This window comes from Triticum aestivum, chromosome 5D, assembly GCF_018294505.1.
Source record: "Triticum aestivum cultivar Chinese Spring chromosome 5D, IWGSC CS RefSeq v2.1, whole genome shotgun sequence".
Lineage (NCBI taxonomy): Eukaryota > Viridiplantae > Streptophyta > Magnoliopsida > Poales > Poaceae > Triticum > Triticum aestivum.
In genome coordinates this window covers 339,163,246-339,181,459 of record NC_057808.1, presented here as the reverse complement: position 1 = coordinate 339,181,459, position 18,214 = coordinate 339,163,246, and positions in this window count along the sequence as shown.

Below are 18,214 nucleotides of genomic sequence, written 5' to 3'. Positions count from 1 at the left end.
GGACACTTCCTGCCCAACTCCTAACCCAACTCCGAAGAGAAGGGGTGTTCTATTTCTCAGTCCTGACGATATGCAAGAGGCAAAGAAATCTATGAAGGAAAAAGGTATAAAAGCTGAAGATGTTAAGAATTTACCTCCTGTTGAAGAAATACATGGTCTTAATTTACCGCCTGAGGAAGAAATACATGGTTTTAATCCATCACCTATTGAAGAAACACATGGTCTTGATAACCTGACACAGGTAGTAAAGGTAAATTCTCTCTATAGATATGATAAAGCTGAAATCCCGCCTACTAAGGTTGCTAGCCAATGCTTAGATGAGTTTGATGACTTTATGGTTAAGCAAGAAAACTTTAATGCTTATTTTGGTAGAGAATTAAAGCGCAATGCTTATATGATTGAACACTTGAGTGATTATATGTCTAGAGTTAAAGGTGAACTTAAGCTCATTAGTAAACATGCTTCTATGGTTACCACTCAAGTAGAACAAATACTTAAAGCTCAGAATGATTTGCTCAATGAATTGAATAGTAAGAATAATGATTTTGCTATTAGAGTGGCTACTAGAACTGGTAAAATGACTCAGGAACCTTTGTATCCTGAAGGCCATCCTAAGAGAATTGAGCAAGATTCTCAGAGATATAATGTAGATGCACCTAGTCCTTCTAAGAGGAAGAAAAAGAAAAATGATAGGACTTTGCATGATTCTAGTGAACCTGTTATAGACACACCTGAGAATCCCAATGATATTTCTATTTCTGATGCTGAAACACAATCTGGTAATGAACATGAACCTAGTGATAATGTTAATGATGATGTTCATGTTGATGCTCAACTTAGCAATAACAATGATGTAGAAATTGAACCCGCTGTTGATCTTGATAACCCACAATCAAAGAATCAACGTTATGATAAGAGAGACTTTGTTGCTAGGAAGCACGGTAAAGAAAGAGAACCATTGGTTCAGAAACCCATGACCTTTCCTCCTAAACCATCCAAGAAAAAGGATGATGAGGATTTTGAGCGCTTTGCTGAAATGATTAGACCTATCTTTTTGCGTATGCGTTTGACTGATATGCTCAAAATGAATCCTTATGCTAAGTATATGAAAGAAATTGTTACAAATAAAAGAAAGATACCGGAAGCTGAAATTTCCACCATGCTTGCTAATTATACTTTTAAGGGTGGAATACCAAAGAAGTTAGGAGATCCAGGAGTACCAACTATACCATGCTCCATTAAAAGGAACTATGTTAAAACTACTTTATGTGATCTTGGAGCCGGTGTTAGTGTTATGCCTCTCTCTTTATATCGTAGACTTGACTTGAATAAGTTGACACCTACTGAAATATCTTTGCAAATGGCCAATAAATCAACTACTATACCTGTCGGCATTTGTGAGGATGTGCCTGTTGTGGTTGCAAACGTTACTATCTTAACGGACTTTGTTATTCTTGATATTCCCGAGGATGATAGTATGTCTATTATTCTTGGAAGACCCTTTTTGAATACTACAGGTGTTGTTATTGATTGCAACAAAGGCAATGTCACTTTTCATGTTAATGGTAATGAGCGTACGGTACACTTTCTGAGGAAAAAATCTCAAGTCCACAGTATCAATTCTATTGGAAAAATTCCAACTAATATTATTGGAGGTTTTGAATTTCCTCTTCCTACTATCAAGAAGAAATATGATATTCTTATTGTTGGGGACGTTCATATCCCCGTTGAGGTAACCTAGTGCTATTCAAAAATTCTCTGGTTTCATGCGATTCGGAATGAGTTTGTTAACAAGATTTGATCAACCTTGTTAGTGGATTCCTTTTGATGAGCATGAGATGGATGAAGTTAGAAAGCACAACTTTCTGTACCCTCCTTTTACTTTCTGTTATTTAGAGAAATAAAGCAAAAATAGTATTTTCTGTCTGTTTTCTGATTTATCCGTGCAATAAAAAATACCCTAAAAATAAAATTTCTCCAAATGCCCCGAAATTGAAATATGATTTTTTTCTGGAATATTTGAGAATATCTGGAACCGAGAACACATCAGGGGGAGCAAGCACCTGGCCACGAGGGTCCAGGGTGCGCCCACCCCTACAGGGCATGCCCCCTGCCTCGTGGGCCCATGGTGGCTCCCCTCCACTTATTCCTGCACCCACACACTCCTTCTTCCTCCCAAAAAAATCACCAACCAGCTCAAGCACGAGTTCTAGCTCATTTTGCTGCGATTTTCGATCTCCTTGCTCAAAGCTCCATTCACAAAACTGCTTTGGGGGATTGTTCTTCGGTATGTGACTCCTCCAATGGTCCAATTAGTTTTTGTTCTAGTGCTTTATTCATTGCATATTTTTGCTGCTTAGGTGACCATGTTCTTGAGCTTGCATGTCAAATTTATTTGGTCCCAAGTAATTCTAATGCATGATATAGTCTCTAGGCACTTGTGGGAGTAGTTGCTATCAATTTTATTGAGTTTGGTTCACTTTTATTTGAAGTTACTAAAAATTTCAGAAATTTTCAGAACATGATGAGGAGATTTTTGAGGGGTTCTTCGAGTCGAAGCTCGAAGGATAAGCAAAGTGAAGAAGAAGAGAGGCCCAAATATAATCTGCCTCGCACCGCGGAGGTTCTGCCATGTGAATGGCCTTGTGATGATTTCCTGAGAGCAGCCAGGATTTATGATGATTTTTATGAGTTGGCTGAGAATGCAGGCCTCACCGGCTTCCTCCGCGACCAACGCGAACAGTATCTCTTACTCACCAATATCTTTGTGCAAAATTTTCATTTCCATTCTAGGAGGTCACCACCTTCGGTGGATTTTTATTTATATGACGAGTATAAGGAGATGCCCCTTGATAAATTTTGTGAGGTCTGCAAGTTGCCCTTTAAGGGCAGCGTGGAGGAACCACATTGTGACGATGTGGATGGGTTTATTGATACCATTGTTGTAGGGGAAACGAGGAAGGTTTCCGACGCACGAATTACTAGCATACACTTTCCTATTCTACGTTACTTTGCATTATTTGCTAGTAGATACTTAATTGGTCGCGGAAACTGTGGCAACCTTAGTGCCCCTGATATTGTTATTTTGTGCCATGCTTTGTTCCATGATGACACATTTAGTATGGGTGCTATTGTTGCAAAACGGTTAAATCTTAACCGTACTAAGGGCCCCATCTTGGGAGGCATCTTCGCCTCGCGCCTCGCTGCATACTATAACATACCTATTAGGCATTATGAGAAAGAAGAAAAGTTGCTACCTCCTATTTTTCTAGATTATAAGAGTATGGTAGCGCATGATTTTATTGTTAAGAATAGGGAAAAGGCACTTAAGTACAGACTTTTATTTGATAAAAACCACCCTGAGACTATTAACTTGCCTGCTCCTTCCTTGTTTGACTTATTTGCAGGCAAGTATCTCGTTCCGCTGGCGGCCATCCACGCCTACCGGAACCCTACATCAGCTACAGAGCCAGAGCCGGAACCATAATTTGATCCTCCACGACAGTCTGATTACCAGTAGGATCCGGAGGTGATTGCCAACCAGTGGCAATCCGAGACTTCATCTCAGTATGACCCTAGTTATAACTTTGGATATCCGCCAGGCCAGCCGTGGCAATAAACCAACTTAGGCCAAAAGCCTAAGCTTGGGGCAGTACGTATTTCTCACCGACATTACATTCATGTTCACACACTCATTCCAGTTGTCGGTGCTCATACTTTTTCATTGTACTATCCATGCTAGTTTATTTTATTTTAAGTTTTCTTCTTGTGTGTTTGAAAAAACCTTAAGAAAAACCCAAAAAATTAGTTGTAGCTTTTAGCTAGTCTACTTTCCATGCTTGTAGTAGTAGTAATTAAAAGAAAATCCAAAAAGATTTCTCGTTCTTCTTTTTGCTTGTTGGGAGCTTTCCCGTGTAAATAGTTTTATTTCTTTTCTTTTCTTTGGGGGTTGATAGGAGAAGACCATGATGAAATTGTTGAAGTGGCTCTTATATGCATTATTGTTGATTTAACCAAGAGCCCATATTGCCTTGTCTTCTCCTATTTATTGAATGCTTGCAGATTCCAGCTTAGTCCAATGCACGTGCACTATTATTATTATACACATCGTTCGGTTGTGCAAGTGAAAGGCAATAATGACGATATATGATGGGCTGATTGAGATGAGAAAAGTTGGTATGAACTCGACCTCTCTTGTTTTTGTAAATATGATTAGTTCATCGTTCCTGATTCAGCCTATTATGAATGAACATGTTTGCAATGACAATTAGAGATTATAGTTGCTTATGCCATGCTTAATTAGCTAGGAGTTTATAATGGTTTGCCTTGCATGCCAACATGCTATTAAAATGGTTGTGATGTGGTATAGTGGGGTGGTATCCTCCTTTGAATGATTCGAGTGGCTTGACTTGGCACATGTACACGCATGTAGTTGAAACAAAATCAACATAGCCTCCACGATATTTATGTTCATGGTGGATTATATCCTACTCATGCTTGCATTCGGTGTAAATTAATTTTAATGCATGTTCATGACTGTTGTCGCTCTCTAGCTGGTCGCTTCCCAGTCTTTTGCTAGCCTTCACTTGTACTAAGCGGGAATACTGCTTGTCCATCCAATCCCTTAAACCCCAAAGTTATGCCATATGAGCCCACCATACCTTCCTATATGCGGTATTTACCTGTCGTTCCAAGTAAATTTGTATGTGCCAAACTCTAAACCTTCAAATGAAATTCTGTTTTGTATGCTCGAATAACTCATGTATCAACTAGGGTTGTCTATATCTTCCATGCTAGGTGGGTTATTCTCAAGAGGAGTGGACTGCGCTCCTCACTCACGAGAACATGGCTGGTCACCGGGATGCCCAGTCCCATGCTTTATGCAAACCAAATCAAAATAATTGCAAACAAAACTCCCCCAGGACTGTTGTTGGTATGGACGGTACCCCGTTGTTTCGGATGGCCGTGGAGTGTGCTTGTTGGTGGTGGGGGAGTATAAACTTTACCATTCTGTTTGGGAACCGCCTATATTGTGTGTAGCATGGAAGATATCGCCATCTCTCGGTTGTTACGTTGACAATGAAAGTATGCCGCTCAAAATATTATTTATCTCTATTTCAAAATCGAGCTCTGGCACCTCTACAAATCCCTGCTTCCCTCTGCGAAGGGCCTATCTATTTACTTTTATGTTGAGTCATCATCCTCTTATTAAAGAGCACCAGTTGGAGAGCACCGCTGTCATTTGCATCCATCACTATTAATTTATATTGGGTATGACTATGACTGGATCTCTTTTACCATGAATTACAATGTCTAGTCAATCCTTGATCTTTAAAGGTGCTCTGCATTTATGTTTTATGGTCTCAGAAAGGGCTAGCGAGATACCATCTTGTTATATCATATTATGATTGTTTTGAGAAAGTGTTGTCATCCGAGATTTATTATTATTGCTCGCTAGTTGATTATGCCATTGATATGAGTAAACATGAGACCTAAATGTTATTGTGAATATGGTTAGTCATAATCTTTGCTGAGAACTTGAATGCTGGCTTTACATATTTACAACAACAAGAGCAAACAGAGTTTGTAAAAGTTTTTCTTTATCACTTTCAGTTTATCAACTGAATTGCTTGAGGACAAGCAAAGGTTTAAGCTTGGGGGAGTTGATACGTCTCCGTCGTATCTACTTTTCCAAACACTTTTGCCCTTGTTTTGGACTCTAACTTGTATGATTTGAATGGAACTAACCCGGATTGACGCTGTTTTCAGCAGAATTGCCATGGTGTTATCTTTGTGTAGAAACAAACGTTCTCGGAATGACGTGAAACTCCACGGAGATTATTTTTGGAAAATATAAAAAATACTGGCGAAAGAATCAAGGCCAGGGGCCCCACACCCTGTCCACGAGGGTGGGAGGCGCGCCTGCCCCCCCAGGGCGCGCCCCCTGCCTCGTGGGCCCCCTGGAACTCCACCGACCTCAACTCCAACTCCATATATTCACGTTCGGGAGAAAAAAATCAGAAAGAAGGATTCATCGCGTTTTACGACACGGAGCCGCCGCCAAGCCCTAATCTCTCTCGGGAGGGATGATCTGGAGTCCGTTCGGGGCTCCGGAGAGGGGAATCCGTCGCCGTCGTCATCATCAACCATCCTCCATCACCAATTTCATGATGCTCACCGCCGTGCGTGAGTAATTCCATCGTAGGCTTGCTGGACGGTGATGGGTTGGATGGGATTTACCATGTAATCGAGTTAGTTTTGTTAGGGTTTGATCCCTAGTATCCACTATGTTCTGAGATTGATGTTGCTATGACTTTGCTATGCTTAATGCTTGTCACTAGGGCCCGGGTGCCATGATTTCAGATCTGAACCTATTATGTTTTCATGAATATATGTGAGTTCTTGATCCTATCTTGCAAGTCTATAGTCACCTACTATGTGTTATGATCCGGCAACCCCGAAGTGACAATAATCGGGACCACTCCCAGTGATGACCGTAGTTTGAGGAGTTCATGTATTCACTATGTGTTAATGCTTTGTTCCGGTACTCTATTAAAAGGAGGCCTTAATATCCCTTAGTTTCCAATAGGACCCCGCTGCCACGGGAGGGTAGGACAAAAGATGTCATGCAAGTTCTTTTCCATAAGCACGTATGACAATATTCGGAATACATGCCTACATTACATTGATGAATTGGAGCTAGTTCTGTGTCACCCTATGTTATAATTGTTACATGATGAACCGCATCCGGCATAATTATCCATCACCGATCCAATGCCTACGAGCTTTTCACATATTGTTCTTTGCTTAGTTACTTTTCCGTTGCCACTGTTACAATCACTACAAAGCTGCTACTGGTACCTTTGCCACTGTTACCGTTACTTCCATACTACTTTGCTACTAAATACTTCGCTGCAGATATTAAGTTATCCAGGTGTGGTTGAATTGACAACTCAGCTGCTAATACTTGAGAATATTCTTTGGCTCCCCTTGTGTCGAATCAATAAATTCGGGTTGAATACTCTACCCTCGAAAACTGTTGCGATCCCCTATACTTGTGGGTTATCATACGCAAACTAATTAACTAGAGGTACGCATGTCATCGTACCCAAACTAACAAAGTAGCGTTACGCAAGTTCGGCAGGGACCATGGACATCACAAAGTTTAATCACTACAGAAAGTATACAAGTTCAACCGACACATATCATCATCATCGGCATCGTAAATCACTAGAAGTTCCATCCTTCCATATCATCAAGGATGGACCCTAGCTTCTTGAACGACGTGAGGTCATGACGTTGCATGCCTATACGAGTTCGGACGTCAGCTCGCGATATAGGGCCGTGGTGGAACATCCCCTTCTCATCGACGACTTCTTTCATGATGATCATCGCAATGTCCCTTTGGATGCGAAAGAAGTCATCTCTAAGTTTATAATCCACTTCTCCATGAGATTCTACCCACTTGCGGATATGATCGTCGTTTCTGGTTGTCATACTAAGCTTTTGGTGATCCGTGTTGAACTCAATCATGAGATGGAGGAGGTAGAATCCATCTTTCTTGCTTGGTTTTGGGACATGGATGTAGCAGAAGTTAGTTTTATGCGAGAAACCCAACTTCTTGTTCCTTTGTTTCCTAATCTGCAGGTGGCCACCCCTAATGCTGAAACCTTGGAGAGCATCATCTAGAATATTCATTATGTGGGTGTAGTCCTTCTTCTCGTAGTCTCTGGTAGGGTCAAAATACACGGCGTGGGAGACTCGCGGGTAAAGAACGATAAGGACGGCGCGCCCGTTGCTGCGGGGAAAAGACACCTCAAATTATTCTTCATATGAGCAAGAAGGAATGATTGAAATGTACGAAAGGGTTGTCCGGAACTGACTTACTTTGGATGATAAGGCAGGAGGACAATTTCCTGGTCCTTATTCTGTACCATGAAGTTTTGGAGGTACTCCCTAGTAGTTTCACGCTCAAAGTCGCCAAGACTCAAGAAAGACTCGTGCATGTAGTACGGATCTGCCACACAGATTTGCGAGACTTCTTATCTTTTCATGACGGAGCTCATATGTAGCGCAAAAAGGCGGACAATTGTAAAATCGAGCCGCTTTGTCAGAAACATCTCAAAGATATGGTCAAACCGCAGGAAGAACACCTCCGCGGGCCGTGTGTCGACGTAGCACTTCCCCTCAAGCACACGAGCCGCGTATGAAATTCTGGGAGATAGTTAGTTATACGTTTCATTTCTTCATAGCCCATAAGCAAACTAAGTTCATTATAATGTGCAAGGGAAATCAAGTCATCACAATTTTTGGACACGATTAGATCATGAAACAATTTGCATCGGATAGTTAAATGACCCCGTTCATTGCAAAGTTCACAAGTACGGCTAAGAAAATTTAAAATTTCAGCACAAACATCTAGCCTTTCTTGCAACAATTTCGTTTCTAAATGCTTATGCCTCTTGCAATATCTATCTTCCCTATTTGGTGTGTACTTGCAAACCCAATACACTCCACAAAAATCGACATGCTTATAAGAGATATTTTCATCATGACTAGTGCAATCATCATTAGTACTATGGATATTCAAGGAGTTCATACTAACAACATTGCAATCATGCTCATCATTCAAAGATTCGGTGCCAAACATTTTAATGCATTCTTCTTCTAACACTTTGGCACAATTTTCGTTTCCATCATACTCACGAAAGATATTAAAAAGATGAAGCGTATGAGGCAAACTCAATTCCATTTTTTTGTAGTTTTCTTTTATAAACTAAACTAGTGATAAAACAAGAAACTTAAAGATTCGATTGCAAGATCTAAAGATATACCTTAAAGCACTCACCTCCCCGGCAATGGCGCCAGAAACTGCTTGATGTCTACTACGCAACCTTCTCCTTATAGACGTTGTTGGGCCTCCAAGTGCAGAGGTTTGTAGGACAGTAGCAAATTTCCCTCAAGTGGATGACCTAAGGTTTATCAATCCGTGGGAGGCGTAGGTTGAAGATGGTCTCTCTCAAACAACCCTGCAACCAAATAACAAAGAGTCTCTTGTGTCCCCAACACACCTAATACAATGGTAAATTGTATAGGTGCACTAGTTCGGCGAAGAGATGGTGATACAAGTGCAATATGGATGGTAGATATAGGTTTTTGTAATCTGAAAATATAAAAACAGCAAGGTAACTAATGATAAAAGTGAGCGTAAACGGTATTGCAATGCGTTGGAACAAGGCCTAGGGTTCATACTTTCACTAGTGCAAGTTCTCTCAACAATAATAACATAATTGGATCATATAACTATCCCTCAACATGCAACAAAGAGTCACTCCAAAGTCACTAATAGCGGAGAACAAACGAAGAGATTATTGTAGGGTACGAAACCACCTCAAAGTTATTCTTTCCGATCAATCCATTGGGCTATTCCTATAAGTGTCACAAACAGCCCTAGAGTTCTTAGTAAAATAACACCTTAAGACACACATCAACCAAAATCCTAATGTCACCTAGATACTCCAATGTCACCTCAAGTATCCGTGGGTATGATTATACGATATGCATCACACAATCTCAGATTCATCTATTCAACCAACACATAGAACCTCAAAGAGTGCCCCAAAGTTTCTACCGGAGAGTCAAGACGAAAACATGTGCCAACCCTTATGCATAGGTTCATGGGCGGAAACCACAAGTTGATCACCAAAACATACATCAAGTGAATCAATAGAATAACCCATTGTCACCACGGTTATCCCACGCAAGACATACATCAAGTGTTCTCAAATCATTAAAGACTCAATCCGATAATATAACTTCAAAGGGAAAACTCAATCCATTACAAGAGAGTAGAGGGGGAGAAACATCATAAGATCCAACTATAATAGCAAAGCTCGCGATACATAGAGATCGTGCCAAATCAAGAACACGAGAGAGAGATCAAACACATAGCTACCGGTACATACCTTCAGCCCTGAGGATGAAGTACTCCCTCCTCGTCATGGAGAGCGCCGGGATGATGAAGATGGCCACCGGTGAGGGATCCCCCCTCCGGCAGGGTGCCGGAATAGGGTCCCGATTGGTTTTTGGTGGCTACAGAGGCTTGCGGCGGTGGAACTCCCGATCTATTTTGTTCCCCGAAGGTTTTAGGGTATATTGGTATATATAGGCGAAGGAAATACGTCAGGGGAGCCACGAGGGGCCCACGAGGGTGGAGGGCGCGCCCCCGGCCTCGTGCTCTCCTCGTTTATTCCCTGACGTGCACTCCAAGTCCCCTGGATTGCTTCCGTTCCAAAAATCACGTTCCCGTAGGTTTCATTCCGTTTGGACTCCGTTTGATATTCCTTTTCTGCGAAACACTGAAACAAGGGAAAAACAGAAACTGGCACTGGGCTTTGGGTCAATAGGTTAGTCCCAAAAATAATATAAAAGTGCATAGTAAATCCCATAAAACATCCAAGATGGATAATATAATAGCATGGAACAATAAAAAATTATAGATACGTTGGAGACGTATCAGCATCCCCAAGCTTAATTCCCGCTCGTCCTCGAGTAGGTAAATGATGAAAACAGAATTTTTGATGTGGAATGCTACTTGGCATAATTTCAATGTAATTCTTCTCAATTGTGGTATGAATATTCAGATCCGAAAGATTCAAGATAAAAGTGCATATTGACATAAAAGTAATAATACTTCAAGCATACTAACTAAGCAATTATGTCCTCTCAAAATAACATGGCCAAAGAAAGTTCATGCCTACAAAATCATATAGATTAGTCATGCTCCATTTTCGTCACACAAGAATGCTCTCATCATGCACAACCCCGATGACAAGCCAAGCAATTGTTTCATACTTTAGTAATTTCAAACTTTTTCAACCTTCACGCAATACATGAGCGTGAGCCATGGATATATCACTATGGGTGGAATAGAATATAATGATGGGGATTATGTGGAGAAGACAAAAAAAAGAGAAAGTCTCACATCAATGAGTCTAATCAATGAGCTATGGAGATGCCCATCGATTGATGTTAATGCAAGGAGTAGGGATTGCCATGCAACGAATGCACTAGAGCTATAAATATATGAAAGCTCAACAAAAGAAACTAAGTGGGTGTGCATCCAACTTGCTTGCTCACGAAGACCTAGGGCATTTGAGGAGGCCCATTGTTGGAATATACAAGCCAAGTTCTATAATGAAAAATTCCCACTAGTATATGAAAGTGACAAAACAAGAGACTCTCTATTATGAAGATCATGGTGCTACTTTCAAGCACAAGGTGTGGTAAAAGGATAGTAACATTGTCCCTTCTCTCTTTTTCTCTCATTTTTTTGGGCCTTCTCTTTTTTTTATGGCCTTTCTCTCCTTTTTTTTATTCCTCACTTGGGACAATGCTCTAAAAAAATGATGATCATCACACTTCTATTTATTTACAACTCAATGATTACAACTCGATACTAGAACAAAGTATGACTCTATATGAATGCCTCCGGCGGTGTACCGGGATATGCAATGAACCAAGAGTGACATGTATGAAAGAATTATGAACGGTGGCTTTGCCACAAATACTATGTCAACTACATGATCATGCAAAGCAATATGACAATGATGAACGTGTCATCATAAACGGAACGGTGGAAAGTTGCATGGCAATATATCTCGGAATGGCTATGGAAATGCCATAATAGGTAGGTATGGTGGCTGTTTTGAGGAAGATATAAGGAGGTTTATGTGTGAAAGAGCGTATCATATCACGGGGTTTGGATGCACCGGCGAAGTTTGCACTAACTCTCAATGTGAGAAAGGGCAATGCACGGTACCGAAGAGGCTAGCAATGATGGAAAGATGAGAGTGCGTATAATCCATGGACTCAACATTAGTCATAAAGAACTCACATAATTATTGCAAAAATCTACAAGTCATCAAAAACCAAGCACTACGCGCATGCTCCTAGGGGGATAGATTGGTAGGAAAAGACCATCGCTCGTCCCCGACCGCCACTCATAAGGAGGACAATCAAAGAACACCTCATGTTTCAAATTTGTTACATAACATTTACCATACGTGCATGCTACAGGACTTGCAAACTTCAACACAAGTATTTCTCAAATTCACAACTACTCAACTAGCACAACTTTAATATCACTACCTCCATATCTCAAAACAATCATCAAGCATCAAACTTCTCTTAGTATTCAACACACTCATAAGAAAGTTTTTTACTAGTCTTGAATACCTAGCATATTAGGATTAAGCAAATTACCATGCTGTTTAAGACTCTCAAAATAATATAAGTGAAGCATGAGAGTTCATCTATTTCTTCAAAATAAAACCACCATTGTGCTCTAAAAGATATAAGTGAAGCACTAGAGCAAACGACAGACTACCCCGAAAGATATAAGTGAAGATCAATGAGTAGTTGAATAATTATGCAATTATGTGAAGACTCTCTCTCATTTAATAATTTCAGATCTTAGTATTTTATTCAAACAGCAAGCAAAGCTAAAGAAAATAAAATGACACTCCAAGCAAAACACATATCATGTGGTGAATAAAAATATAGCTTCAAGTAAAGTTACTGATGAATGAAGACGAAAGAGGGGATGACATCCGGGGCATCCCCAAGCTTAGGCTCTTGGTTATCCTTTAATATTACCTTGGGGTGCCTTGGGCATCCCCAAGCTTAGGCTCTTGCCACTCCTTATTCCATATTCCATCGAATCTTTACCCAAAACTTGAAAACTTGACAACACAAAACTTAACAGAAAATCTCGTGAGCTCCGTTAGCGAAAGAAAACAAAACACCACTTCAAGGTACTGTAATGAACTCATTATTTATTTATATTGGTGTTAAGCCTACTGTATTACAACTTCTCTATGGTTTATAAACTATTTTACTAGCCATAGAGTCATCAAAATAAGCAAACAACACACGAAAAAACAGAATCTGTCAAAAACAGAATAGTCTGTAGTAATCTGTAACTAACGCAAACTTATGGAACTCCAAAAATTCCAAAATAAATTGGTGGACCTGAGGAATTTGTCTAGTAATCATCTTAAAAAATAATCAACTAAATATCACTCTCCAGTAAAAAGTTTTAGCTAATCTCGTGAGCGCTAAAGTTTCTGTTTTTTACAGCATGATCATAAAGACTTCACCCAAGTCTTCCCAAAGGTTCTACCTGGCACAAACACTAATTAAAACATAAAACCACATCTAAACAGAAGCTATATGGATTATGTATTACGAAACAGAACCAAAAAGCAAGAAACTAAAATAAAATTGGGTTGCCTCCCAACAAGCGCTAACGTTGAACGCCCCTAGCTAGGCATGGCGATTTCAATTATGCTCACATAAAAGATAAGAATTGAAACATAAAGAGAGCATCATGAAGAACATGACTAGCACATTTAAGTCTAACCCACTTCCTATGCATAGGGATTTTGTGAGCAAACAACTTATGGGAACAAGAATCATCTAGCATAGGAAGGGAAAACAAGCATAACTTCAAAACTTTAAGCACATAGAGAGGAAACTTGATATTATTGCAATTCCTACAAGCATACATTCCTCCCTCATAATAATTTCAGTAGCATCATGAATGAATTCAACAATATAACCAGCACCTAAAGCATTCTTTTCATGATCTACTTGCATAGAAATTTTACTACTCTCCACATAAGCAAAATTCTTCTCATTCGGAATAGTGGGAGTATCATAAGAAACTTGAATACTATAAATTGTTTCCACATTAAAAGAGTAATGTTCAGAAAAAGGGGAATCATAATCATGACAAGTTTTAAAAATATAATCATCACTACTTTTTATAGCATAAGTTTCATCACAATAATCATCATAAGTAGCAACTTTGTTCTCATCATAATCGATTGAAACCTCTTCCAAGATAGTGGAATCATTACTAAATAAAGTCATGACCTCTCCAAATCCACTTTCATCAATATAATCATCATAAGTAGAAGGCATGCTATCATCATAACAACTTTGTATATCAAAACTTGGGAGGCTAAAAATATCATCTTCATTAAACGTAGCATCCCCAAGCTTGGGACAAACATTAATTTCAGCAAATATATTCTCAAATGTGTCATCCTCATCAAACATAGCTTCCCCAAGCTTGGGCCTTTTCATATCATAAGCATAATCACTCTCGTCATTAATAGTATGGATAGAACCAATAGTATAGCAATTATCATATTCCAAGCAAGTGCCAAAAAGATTTTCAAGATCATAAGAAGTATCATTATCTTCCCAATCATAATCATCACAACAAGCAATAGGCATAACTAGATCATCATCAAGTGCATCATCTTCCACAATTATTTTTGATTCATTTTCATGAGGCACAGAAATAATAGGAGCAACATAATTTGGGAGAGATATCTTTTTACCTCTCTTCCTTTTCCTTTTCTTCTTATTCACCACATCATGTGTGGGTTCAATCCTATTTTTGGAGCTCCTTATTAATGAAATTGGTTGAATAGAAGGCTCCTCCTCGTTACCTGATTCATCATAAGAAACAATAGGAGGATATTGGGAAGTCTCTTCCCTTTCATTAGTACTCTCTTCATCTTCTATTTGTTTTCTTTTCTTTATGTAATTGGCAATATAAGGATTTTCAATGCAATTCACCGCACAATACATATAAATTTCTTCTAGATCAAAATCAAGAAGTTCATAACGGGCAAATTCTGGGAGATAGTTAGTTATACGTTTCATTTCTTCATAGCCCATAAGCAAACTAAGTTCATTATAATGTGCAAGGGAAATCAAGTCATCACAATTTTTGGACACGATTAGATCATGAAACAATTTGCATCGGACAGTTAAATGACCCCGTTCATTGCAAAGTTCACAAGTACGGCTAAGAAAATTTAAATTTTCAGCACAAACATCTAGCCTTTCTTGCAACAATTTAGTTTCTAAATGCTTATGCCTCTTGCAATATCTATCTTCCCTATTTGGTGTGTACTTGCAAACCCAATACACTCCACAAAAATCGACATGCTTATAAGAGATATTTTCATCATGACTAGTGCAATCATCATTAGTACTATGGATATTCAAGGAGTTCATAATAACAACATTGCAATCATGCTCATCATCCAAAGATTCGGTGCCAAAATTTTTAGTGCATTCTTCTTCTAACACTTTGGCACAATTTTCCTTTCCATCATACTCACGAAAGATATTAAAAAGATGAAGCATATGAGGCAAACTAAATTCCATTTTTTTGTAGTTTTCTTTTATAAACTAAACTAGTGATAAAACAAGAAACTTAAAGATTCGATTGCAAGATCTAAAGATATACCTTAAAGCACTCACCTCCCCGGCAATGGCGCCAGAAACTGCTTGATATCTACTACGCAACCTTCTCCTTGTAGACATTGTTGGGCCTCCAAGTGCAGAGGTTTGTAGGACAGTAGCAAATTTCCCTCAAGTAGATGACCTAAGGTTTATCAATCCGTGGGAGGCGTAGGTTGAAGATGGTCTCTCTCAAACAACCCTGCAACCAAATAACAAAGAGTCTCTTGTGTCCCCAACACACCTAATACAATGGTAAATTGTATAGGTGCACTAGTTCGGCGAAGAGATGGTGATACAAGTGCAATATGGATGGTAGATATAGGTTTTTGTAATATGAAAATATAAAAACAGCAAGGTAACTAATGATAAAAGTGAGCGTAAACGGTATTGCAATGCGTTGAAACAAGGCCTAGGGTTCATACTTTCACTAGTGCAAGTTCTCTCAACAATAATAACATAATTGGATCATATAACTATCCCTCAACATGCAACAAAGAGTCACTCCAAAGTCACTAATAGAGGAGAACAAACGAAGAGATTATTGTAGGGTACGAAACCACCTCAAAGTTATTCTTTCCGATCAATCCATTGGGCTATTCCTATAAGTGTCACAAACAGCCCTAGAGTTCGTAGTAAAATAACACCTTAAGACACACATCAACCAAAACCCTAATGTCACCTAGATACTCCAATGTCACCTCAAGTATCCGTGGGTATGATTGTACGATATGCATCACACAATCTCAGATTCATCTATTCAACCAACACATAGAACCTCAAAGAGTGCCCCAAAGTTTCTACCGGAGAGTCAAGACGGAAATGTGTGCCAACCCCTATGCATAGGTTCATGGGCGGAACCCGCAAGTTGATCACCAAAACATACATCAAGTGAATCAATAGAATAACCCATTGTCACCACGGTTATCCCACGCAAGACATACATCAAGTGTTCTCAAATCATTAAAGACTCAATCCGATAAGATAACTTCAAAGGGAAAACTCAATCCATTACAAGAGAGTAGAGGGGGAGAAACATCATAAGATCCAACTATAATAGCAAAGCTCGCGATACATCAAGATCGTGCCAAATCAAGAACACGAGAGAGAGAGAGATCAAACACATAGCTACTAGTACATACCCTCAGCCCTGAGGGTGAACTACTCCCTCCTTGTCATGGAGAGCGCCGGGATGATGAAGATGGCCACCGGTGAGGGATCCCCCCTCCGGCAGGGTGCCGGAACAGGGTCCCGATTGGTTTTTGGTGGCTACAGAGGCTTGCGGCGGCGGAACTCCCGATCTATTCTGTTTCCCGAAGGTTTTAGGGTATATTGGTATATATAGGCGAAAGAAATACGTCAGGGGTGCCACGAGGGGCCCACGAGGGTGGAGGGCGCTCCCAGGGGGGTGGGTGCGCCCCCCTACCTCGTGCTCTCCTCTTTTATTCCCTGACTTGCACTCCAAGTCCCCTGGATTGCTTCCGTTCCAAAAATCACGTTCCCGAAGGTTTCATTCCGTTTGGACTCCGTTTGATATTCCTTTTATGCGAAACACCGAAACAAGGGAAAAACAGAAACTGGCACTGGGCTCTGGGTCAATAGGTTAGTCCCAAAAGTAATATAAAAGTGCATAGTAAAGCCCATAAAACATCCAAGATGGATAATATAATAGCATGGAACAATAAAAAATTATAGATACGTTGGAAACGTATCATGCCCCATTGTTGCCGGGCTAAGCACTGTACGACCCCCGACTAGTTGAGCTTGTGTTGAGGCGGCATCTTCAGGCGTGTCCTGTGAGGATTTCATGAAGAGAAACTTCTTGCAATCCCTGCTACGACGTTCCTGCCCGGGCAGATCATCCATATCCTCATTAGCATGCTGATATCCCGATTCGTTATATGGTTGACTCATCATATCTTAGTCACCCTCATACGCGTTTGTATTGAGGAAACCCATTGGGTCCTCCGTCTCATCATCCATTCTCTGTTCTATGGGACCGATTACGTCAACCAGCACTATTGCACCCCCTTCATCACGTCGTCCGCCGCTCTCACCCGGCACTACAGGAGCTGGTAATTGCGTAGGCGGGGTGGTGGTATCCATACATGCTTGTTGATGTGTGGTTATTGGTGTGCTCTCGGCCGGCTCTAGACGAAGAAGATTCTTCGGCCATAGCAGCACCCAACCCTTGCAGCTTCCAATCCGCGGCGGGGTCTCGTCGTCCTCTCCCCATAGTAATGGAGGAGGAAAATCCTCGTGCCCCGATGTCACACTCAACAAGGTAACCCTGAAGTGCCCAGCGAGCATCGGTTGGTTGTGGAACGCGAGATCCAAGGGCATCGTTATCACCCCCTTTCCCACGTGCACCTTCTGGCCTTTGATCAAGTAGAGTACGGTGCACGGGGTATCGTCAGCCTGCAAACACATGTATGCGGCGTAAAACATCCGAAAGGCAACGGAAATGGAATATTCTAGATATATATGTTCGTGCGACATGTAATTACCATGAGGGTGTCGAGCTCGGCCAAAGACGAAGGCCCACCTAGCGCGCCAAAGACTGAGGACGGGCTGCTATGAGCGGGTGCGAGTGCGAGAGGAGGCCCGGTTGCGTGAGCAAGTGATGGTGCGGTGGTGTTGTTGTTCATGGAGTTGCTCGCAACGAAACTGGGTAACGGGAAATCATGTATCGTCTTGTCTGGATTTTCCTTCGTCCAGTTGATGATAGCTGGGACCAAGTTAGTAGCGAAATCATTTCTGCAGGCAGTTACAGCTGCATTGACTGCCTGCTGTAGCAACTCATTTTTCTCCTCGGCTGTTTTTTTTGCGTCCTCAGTTGCTTTTTTCTCGAACGCAAGCTTCACCTTCTCGTCGATGTCCGCCTGACTAA